Below are 10393 nucleotides of genomic sequence, written 5' to 3'. Positions count from 1 at the left end.
GGAATGTATGATGAATGCTGACAAACAAACCTGTTAACACACATAGGTCCAGGGATCAACCATCCGGTACTACTCTTCCAGAGGGAAGGCCAACATCACCAGAGAGCAAAAGAAAGTCTGCTGGAGACTGGGACATCAGGGAACAACAACATCCTGCCGGGGAGCAAGGCCACAATAGGCTTCCGGAGGGATCATCAATCACAACCGGATGAAAGAGTTCAATATACAGGCAGACACACCACAACAACAACTCATGCTGGAGATCAGATATATCAAGAAGCAACCAGATCTCTGATGAGGATAGATAGGCATTGATAAAGATCATCATGCCACCAACTCCGCGGAGGAATCTATCTGAGGGAATGCCAGATTACTGGGATGTCAATCCACCAGATACCGAATCTTCCAAAGAAAACCACCCATGCCGGGGAGAGGAGAAGACTGCTCTGCTGGAGAGACGAAAGTTGAAGTCTTCAATAATCTGCTTGGGAACTGGCCCACAAAAGTGTTCCAACAGCAAACTTGCTGGGGATGCCCCACGGTAGGGCTCAAACAACACTCTACTGGGGATACACCACAATAGAGCTAACAGGGACTTGGAGGAAGAATGTTGCACTGCCGGGGACACGAAGATGAACAACTTCTACCAACACTGCACTGAGCAACCTCGCCGAGGAGAAACCATAAGAGGTTCTACAGGAAAAAGATACAGTTATGCTCGAGATACGAACAAATGTCTTACCTGTTGGTAATCATACCACCCTTGGGAGAGCACTGTGGATCTCCTAAGTATCCTTCCATCATTGTGAATGTTCACTTTGTTTAAGAACAATTTGTGAAAAATTTGTTTATTTTGAAAACAATGATACTTTATCAATTAAAAACATGCAAAACATTTGTTGAGTCGAAACAAATAAGAGTGCAAATAATTGGATAAAAGCTCAAATTGATGTGATGGAATGGTAGTCTGCAAAGGACGAGACTCCATAGATCTGTACAAGTTTGAAATCGGTGATATATATTGGAAGAGGGCTACATTGAACATAATGACCTTTTCTCTACGAATTCCGAATTTCGATGTATCCGAAGCTTCAGTTGACGACGAATCGAGAATTCCTGGCGGATGACAGATATAGAACACAGTCTTGTCAGGATGCAGTTACTTGCCAAATCCCTAATTTTTGTCTAGATTGCCCCAATGTGAGGTGATCAATCTAGCGGGATGCAAATTCTTCTTCTTTTTTTCAATGTCTCTAACTTTTGCCTGGATCGCCCTTTCGGGTTTTCAATCCACCGAGACGCTCCTTTTTGCCTAAGTCGCCCTTTGGGGTGTTCGACTTAGCGAGTTATTCTGCTTTTTTTTTTCTGTTTTAGGCGAAGTATTTCTTGACTGCATCGGAATTCACAGGACGAGTGAACTTCCTCCCCATCCATAGTTGTAAGTGTCAAAGCACCGCCTGAAAAGGCTCTCTTGACAACATATGGACATTCATAGCTTGGGGTTCACTTGCCCCTGGAATCGGGCGCGAAAGACAAGACTTTCTTGAGCACGAGGCCACCTTCTCGGAACACACGAGGCTTGACCTTCTTATCGAATGCTTTTTTCACTCTCTGCTGATGTAACTGACCATGACGCATGGCAGCTAATCTCTTCTTTTCGATCAGATTCACTTGGTCGTAACGACTCTGAATCCATTCAGCATCAGTCAACTTGGGACTTTGAGGGTGCTATTTTTCTTTTGTTTCTTTCTTTCTTTTGATTTGGATTTCTTTTGATTTCTTTTGATTTTGCACCCTCCTCTCTTTCTTTTTTTTTTCTTTTTTGTAATGCCCCAGTTGGCTGTTCTGTTGATTCTCGAGATGCAGCTGAGTGATCTTCTTTTCTTGCTCAAGAAGTCGGGAAATCTCGTCAGGAATCCCTTCAACATCATCTTCTTCCGCTTCAAATACAGGGAATTCAAAATTGGGAGATGACGTCGGATCATTATGTTCAATGGGTTTAAGAATCAACCTGCATAATGATTTGATATGAAAAGCTTTTTGGAAATCAAACAAGGCAACCATTATGCAGATGAAAAGATTGCTTTTATTCTTGTTTTTAGGGTTTTTTGTGATCACCAATTTCATGCAAAAAGCGAAAAGGGAAAACAAATGGAAAAACAAATGTTTTACATGCTTTTATTTGAATGAAAATATCATTGCACAAATGTTGCCAACAATGTCATCACCTCTCCTTTTGGCATGGGAGAAGGGTTTTTAAACAAAGTGATTATTACTCTGACTTATGAACAACTGTAGGAACGCCCACAATGACCCAATTGCGATAGACCCCACCAGGGATGACAAATGTCAGAATCCTTTGCATCAGCAGCTTCTACTTTCGAACAACCCTCTTCGTTGAAGACCTCAGAAGACAAGTCAACGCCAGCCCGGGACTTGTTATCTTCAAGCTTGATTAACCCTGGGACCTAAGTCCTCGAAGCTCAGAATACCTGATCTTATAAGGTCCTGCACCTTATTCTTCAACTGAAAGCAGCTTTCCACATCATGCCCAGGAGCACCCGAATGATACACACAATGCTGATCAGGCCTATACCACCACCGAGGGTTGACGGGTATAGCCGGCGAGTCTCTGGGAGTAATCAAGTTCCGCTTTATCAAAGAGGGATACAGTTCTGCATACGACATAGGGATCGGATCAAAAATGATCTTCTTCCTCTCATTACTCGTACTAGCTTGATTACCATTGTGAGGCTGGTAAGCCTACTGCTGAGGACGATGTGATGCTGATATTGCTGAGTTGGCCTTCTCTGTTGTTGTTGAGTAGCTGGAATAGTCACAGCAGCAGCCTGACGATATTGTCCTCTGTTCATATTCCTTCGACGGTGCACAACATTTGTTTCACTCTCTCCCCTTTTGGGTGGCCCAGAGTATGTCTTCTTAGAATTCGAAGAACTTGAAGAGCCAGGATCTTGTATCTTTCCTGATTTAATGAGACTCTCAGTCCTCTCCCCACAGACAACAACATCAGAAAAGCTACTGAACGGGCAACTCCCCATGCGGTCCATGAACACACCTTGCAAAGTCCCGATGAACATGTCAGTCAGCTCTCTCTCCAACATCGGAGGTTGTACTCTTGCGGCTAGCTCACGCCATCTCTGGGCGTACTCTTTGAAGCTTTCACCAGATTTCTGACACAAGCTCTGCAATTGGGTTCGGCTCGGAGCCATATCCATGTTGTGCTTGTATTGCCTCAGAAAGGCTTCACCCAGATCTCTCCAGCTTCTGACTGATTCTTTCTTCAGATCCATGTACCAGTCCAAAGACGCTCCAGACAAACTGTCTTGGAAAAAGTACATCCACATCCTCTCATCATCAGTATATACGGAGATCTTCCCGTAGTAGGCTTGCACATGAGTGCGAGGACAGGAAGTGCCATTGTATTTGTCAAAGGAAGGCGCTTTGAACTTATAAGGGATCCTCAATCCATCAACCAAACCCATGTTGGTCACATCAAACCCAAGGGAGTTCTGACATTCCATGGCACGGATCTTCTCAGCAAGGGCATCCACTTTTCTATTCCTCTCTTCAGTTCTCACAACTTCATCATCCTCACTGAGGAGAGTGAACATATCCTCCTGCCGGTCAACCAGCGGAGCAGGATGGCGAATAGGAGCACGGGTTGCTCTGACATTAACAGTCTCTGCAGCAAGAGGCTGTCCATTGATTCGGATACCCCTCAATTCATCATCCACAGCATAGTTGTTAACGGGGATGTTAGCAGCAACTTGGTCATTAACAGGGACCCCCTCTGGTGAAACACGGTTGGACGGCGGAATCACAGCTTCCTGTCTCTGGGCTAAGGCACGCATCTCCTCTTGCCCTTGAACGACCCCTTGCATCATAGTCATAAACTGGGCCATGTTAGCCCTCATCTCAGTCAGGAACCAGAGTGAGAAGTCTCTCCCAAGCATGTCTGTAATGCAAGGATGATATGTGCATGATATGAATGATATGGGTACTATATCTTATCATGAATGATCCTGATAAAGGATATGCACATGCGGGTTAACTTTTTTCTTTATGCATTATTTTTTTATTTTTCGAAAATAAACATGCTATGATGCAAATGATGGAGCCATGACTGGCTGGTTGTGCATCTCGAGGCACAGGTTCAAAGCTTCGCCCTGAACTCGGAACCACAAATCATCTGAAACACATACTTCTGAACCAAGTCACCCTCGGAGCAAGTACCCTCAAATTCAGCCCAGGGATCCGAAATAAACGGAACCCTGTGATCAATACCAGGGTCAAACCTCCGGCGTCTAGAAATAAAGATCCATAAATCCGGCTTAAAGTCACCAACACAGCATCACTGGCAGAAACCTGTACTTGCAAGAATCAAACCCTCCCCTCACAGGTGAATTCTAACAAGGTCATCCTAAGGCGGACAATGGTCTCGACAATCGGTCAAAGATACTCAACGGGTTTGCCCTTTCGGGTGTGCCGTTGTAGCTCTCTTAAGATCGTCTAAACCAAAGATCCGGGAAAAAACGGTCACCAAAGTCAATAGCCCAAAAGAGATAATCCGACCTAAGCGGAATAACTCCACCCGGAAGGACTCTCTCAAATGAACCTCGTCCGGTTGTGGTGACACGTCTCCTCATCATGTCGTACAACATGTGAAGAAACATGAGACCACGCTAATCCTAGGTGTATACTCGGGCCTGGGTTTTAGCCCCACTCAGAACACCCACCCCACATCAGAGGAACCACCTGCACAGAAGACAGCACAATGATGATATGATGCATGCAAACATTTATGCAAATATATACACAACATAATAATCATAAATGCAATGAATAGAGCAACTCAAGCAACCTAAACCCTATCCTAGAGAGCGCTAGGAGAGACTCGCTTAGGGAAGATGGACCAGCAAGAGGTCAACTTCTCTATAGTCCCCAGCAGAGTCGCCAGCTGGCGCATTACGCGATAAACTGGCGGGAAAACGAAACAACAGAGCCGCCACCGTGCGTTATTTATCCCAAAAGAGGGAAAGGAAACGCTCGAAGTAAACCTGGAAAAGACATGGTCTCGCGACCAAAGAGAGATGGGATCGGGAGTCGGTTATGCGAAGGGAAGGTATTAGCACCCCTACGCATCCGTCGTACTCGACGGGATCCACGCTCAAAAGGAAGGATAAAGGTTGCTAAACGCTGCTCAAACATCAAACACTGGCTGAAAGGAGACACAGGAAAGACAAAAGAAACAGGACTCGGCAGGATATCGCATCCTGGGCCTACGTAGTCTGTCAGGCACAGACATCAGAGTCGACGTAGTTCGGGACAGGGGAAAACGTGCTCGCTAGGATGTCGCATCCTATGCATACGTATCTTCTCGGACTAAAGAAGAATCAGAGCACTCGTAGCTCGGATAACGCACGCCAAACAAAACACAAACACAAACAGGAAACCGACTGCAAATCGCTGGACTTACGTCAGACTCCACACAAACAGGCAAACATGGAAACCGAATGCCAATCGCTGGACTTACATCAGACTCCGAACCAACAAACGCACACAGGAAACCAACTGCCAATCGTTGGACTTATGTCAGACTCCTACACAACAAAAAAGGGTTGAATAAGAAAAGGGCGCCCGGAGAGATCAGCTCATCTCCTGCCTACGTACCTCATCTGGTATGAGGATCAGGGCGACGTAGTTCCCCTTAACAGGGAAAGAACTTCTAACCTAGCCAGAGACTGGGAAATGACAAACTAGAAGGGAGTCTGACTCGAGCCTAATAGTTATCATGCAAATTCACCATGGTCCTAGGTTGAAGTTTCTATCTAACTTGCACAGGGAGCAAGCTATCCTAAACAGCACAAGCAAAGCGAACATACACACATTTAGCACACACTATATACAAACAAAGTGGGCTCACACAAGGTTAGGCTGTGAAACACAAGCCAACTGGAATCGGGTGTAGTTAGCTCTTAACCCTAACATTGAGAGTTAGGGTGAAGCAGATGAAATGGGAAGTGAGGGTAAGACCTCACAGCTCTTATCCCTGGCCTGGGAGAGCTTCAGATAAATGAAAGTGTGGGAGTTCAGAAAGTTGGAACTCTTCTCCACATATGACTGACTCAACAAAGATCTTGGGTTAATATCCACAATGCATCAACACAAGGTGTGTGAGTAAGGTGAATGACTCACTGAATAGCAGGAGATGGATTGCACATCTCTTTTATCTGCCAATTGCCTCATAGAGGTCTTTTCCTGCTTGGCACAAAAAATAAACAAACACAAGCATTGCCTCTTAAGGAGGGCTTCAGACAGGTGCCTGCCCAAGTAACAGGACAGGTCTTCCAGACTACATGCAGTCAGAAAGTTATACCTCAATGGTTAAGCAACCAAGCAAAATCAAAAGCAAGTCCAAAAGAACTTAAGCAGCTTATGTACCTGAAAAAAAATCTAACTCAATTAGTATATAAGTCAAACAATCAAACAAACAACCAATAGTCAACAGTCAATAGTGCACAGTCAAACAAGCAAGTAATGCAAGCCACAAGCCAATGTGCCCAACACAAATGACTTGGCATCAACCTACAAAACAACTCAAGATTAGTCAACATCAACCAATTAGTCAACTCAAGAGAGTGAATCAATCCCATTATGGCCATGTGCTTCTTAACCTGAAATCAAAGCTCAAACATAAGCAACAAACCACTAGGGCAAGGCCTAGGGTCAAAGAGGGAGAGAAAATTCAAAACAGAACATGAAATTCAACATGAATCAACCTCAATCAATTAAGAACATACTCCAAAAAGTCTCATGTCATTAGCATTCACCAAATTCATTTCACAAACCAATCATGGCAAGGTATGCAAGTTGAAAGCACATTGTGACAACAGAATGAACAAATGCACATTAATTCAAAAATGATTCAATTAATCTCAAGAAAAATCATGGGTAAACATAACATTCAATATGATCAACACACACAAAATTAGGGCAATTGAGCAACATTAGGCATGGTAATCAAATTGCATAAGGCAAGGCAAACATAAACAAGCACATGTGTGACACCAAATGTCACACCAACTTAGCACAAGCCTAAAACAGAAATGGTAAATGATAAAGACATCAAACCAAAGCCAAAACAAACTTTAACATGTCTAGAAAGAGTGTGAAAAGTTTCATATCCATAGGATAAAGCATAAGCATTTCACCAACAATTGAAGTTCAAAGCAATTCAAAAGCTCACCCATGGTATTCCAGAAAGAAAAATCTCAATCAAATCAGAAATCAATCCAAAAATTCCACAAACAATCATGCGCATCCACAACATCCACAAGAAGCATCATACAAAAAATCACATCAATTGGAATTCATTTGGCATGGCAAACAATTTAATCAAGTTGGACAAGCAAAGGTGTGACACACATTGTCTCACCTACATTCACATGATCATAACTCAGCAATGGCAATTGATAAAAATGCAAACTCAACACCAAAATATCCAGAATGAAGTCTAGTTTCAACATGTCAAATTTCATAGGCATTGGATAAACAACCATCATTTCACAAATGGAAAAGCAAGGCAAGGTACAAATAGCATACATGTTCACAAACCCTAGGGCAAAATATTTTCCAGCCATGCATAAATTATGGAAAAATAAGCAAAAAAAACTAGACACAATAAGGAAAACAATGCAAAAATTCCCATATTTTTTGGATCATTTATCATTTATTTGTGAATCTTTAAAGTGAAAGAAAAAACAAAAAAAAAACATGAAGAAGCACGTATGAATGTGGTATGGAGGGAAAAGAGAAAATGTAAAAGGCATTTGATATTTTGTCATGAACCGGAATCTAAGGGAAGAACAATTTTGAATGAAGCGCGCTTCAGAGTGAAACGCACAGTTTCACTAATGCGCTGGCAAGCAAGAACCAATAGGAACGCACGCATGAGGATCACATGCACCAATCAGAAGCCAGCGTTCATAAACACATGCAGGACGCGGAATACACATTGGAATGGATCAAAGCCTACTTCTGGAAAATATTTTCACCAGCTTCATCATGTTCATCATGTTCATGCACGCTCAAGAACATTTCTCTCAGATTTCCAAACTAAGCATATCAACAGATAGATCTTACAACACACATCAACAATCCATGCATGGTTTAACATGAATCAACATATATAAGAAGAATCGAAGCCACGAATGTTCATACATCAAACTTTAACCTAGTATATCTAACTCAATTCTACATGAAATCTTGTGATTCGAAGCTCAGTTTCACCAGCATTCCAAGGTCTATAACAACATCCTAATCATTTTAAGAATTGAGACATTCGATTTCTAACCTCTTGGAGATGCAGCTTTGGAATTCAGCAGATCTAGGCTATGTAATGCTCGAACAGATCTTCCAACTCACTTGTATGGATGAATAGATGAAGAAATGAGCCTTAATCGAGCTTGATTCCAATAGAATTGAAGTTCACCATTGATGTATCAAGCTTCAAGTATGCTTCCTGTAGCACCTCAAATTTTCACCTACCTTTTGTACATACATTTTCATATTAGTTCATTAACATAACATAGTCAACTGCATAGCATTGCATTGTCCTTTGCCCAAGTGCAAGCTCAGCCGACAAATTAGGTCAAACTGGTCAGGAGATCAGTCCATCAAGAAAGCAAGTGCAATTTTCATTGAGCCAAGGCCCTAGGGTTGGTCCAACATGTTCACATGACCTAGGGGTCCTTTTGAAGTGTTTTGGTCAAGTTTTGGATGCTCAGAAGTCATCAGTCAATGTGTAGTCCACCAGAAACCCTAGAAAATCAACTATGGTCAACTGTGGTCAACTGTGCCTGATTTTATGGATTTCAAGGTGGGAGATGGTTTGAAAGGATTCATTCATGTCCATACAAGTCTCATTCAGAATTTCAAAGGTCAAGATTGAAGAATTTGAAGTCAGACAAGAAATTTCCAAAAAATAGAAAGTTGACCTGTAATTGGAATTTGCCAAAAAATGGAAAGTCTTGCTCCTCAAAATTACATCATCATACAAGCTTCAAATGAAATTTTGTCCAACATGAAAGTTTAAGATCTTGCTCTCACCTTTCCAAAAAGTCCAAGAACACTCATTTCTCATTTATGGTTGGCAAGTTATGATCAAATCATTCTCAAGAATTTTTGAACTTCAAGGTGGCATATCTTCCAAACCTTTTGGCCAAATTGGGTGGGGTTTTTTGCTACAAGTCCTATTTGATGTGCTCTATCCAAATCTTTCATCACAATTCACCAAAAACTTACCAATCAAAATGGCCTTTTTCCAAGTGACTTGAATTAATTAAGTGAGGTGAAAAAGTGACCTTTCAAAATAACCATTTGCTACACATTTTACCAATTGAAAAAGTTCAGAAATCACATTTAGAGTTTGCCCAAGGCCCATTTTCGTGCATGTACATGCACCCCCCCATACAACTTGAGTGATTTTTAGCAAATGGCAAAAACACTTCATTTTGAGCTAATCCAATTACCACATAACTAACCAAGCTTAAGGACACTAAAACACAATATATATTCTTCATTTTCTGCAGAAGAAACCCTAGCAGCCACTTAGTCCAAACCAGAAAAACTCTCTTGCTCTCAAATTCTCATTTCTTCATCTTTGAAATTTTTCTGAAAAATATTAAAAGAACACGGGCTAGGGTTGGTTGCTGCATAATCCACCATCATTTTTGAGCTCATTGCAAGCCCTAAACTTCAGCTGTAAAGCAAGAATCACAACTGTTCCATTAAAGCTCTCCCATGGCAGAATTTGTTTGAAGCTAGAAGCAAGGCATCTGAGCACTCCATACTTGTCCATTCATCATCTAAAGTATCAAGAGGCAGCTGTTTCGAGCAAACACAACCAAAGAACCACAAATGCAACAGCTGCTCTTCATAAAGGTCAGATTTCGACTCTCTTGATTCATGAATTGGTTGAGTGTTACTTAAAGATCTTTGAATGCTGAGTTAAACAAGCTTTGAACCATTAATTTTCGTGCTAAAATGAGCTAGTTATAAGCTTTTGAAGTTTTGATGTTAATTTGTTTCTCCTTCGATTTGCACTTGCTTATTGGTTTCTTGATGAACTATTCATATATTCTGGATGTGTGATGAACGAACTACGTGGCCATGTGAGCGATTTTGAAAACTGGAAATTTTTGTTCTTGAGTCCTTGAAGGTATTCACTGTTCCGGCATGAAATGGGATAAGAGAGACGGTACTGTTGTATTGGCAGCATTTTTGGATCTTTAGAAAAAGGGTTTTAGTGCTGCATGTTGTTTTTAAAATGCATTGCGATTGGCCGTTTGAGTGGGCCATGCAGGAACGCAAT

This window comes from Lathyrus oleraceus, chromosome 2 (assembly GCF_024323335.1).
Source record: "Lathyrus oleraceus cultivar Zhongwan6 chromosome 2, CAAS_Psat_ZW6_1.0, whole genome shotgun sequence".
Taxonomy (NCBI): Eukaryota; Viridiplantae; Streptophyta; class Magnoliopsida; order Fabales; family Fabaceae; genus Lathyrus; species Lathyrus oleraceus.
Note: the sequence above shows the minus strand (reverse complement) of the source record.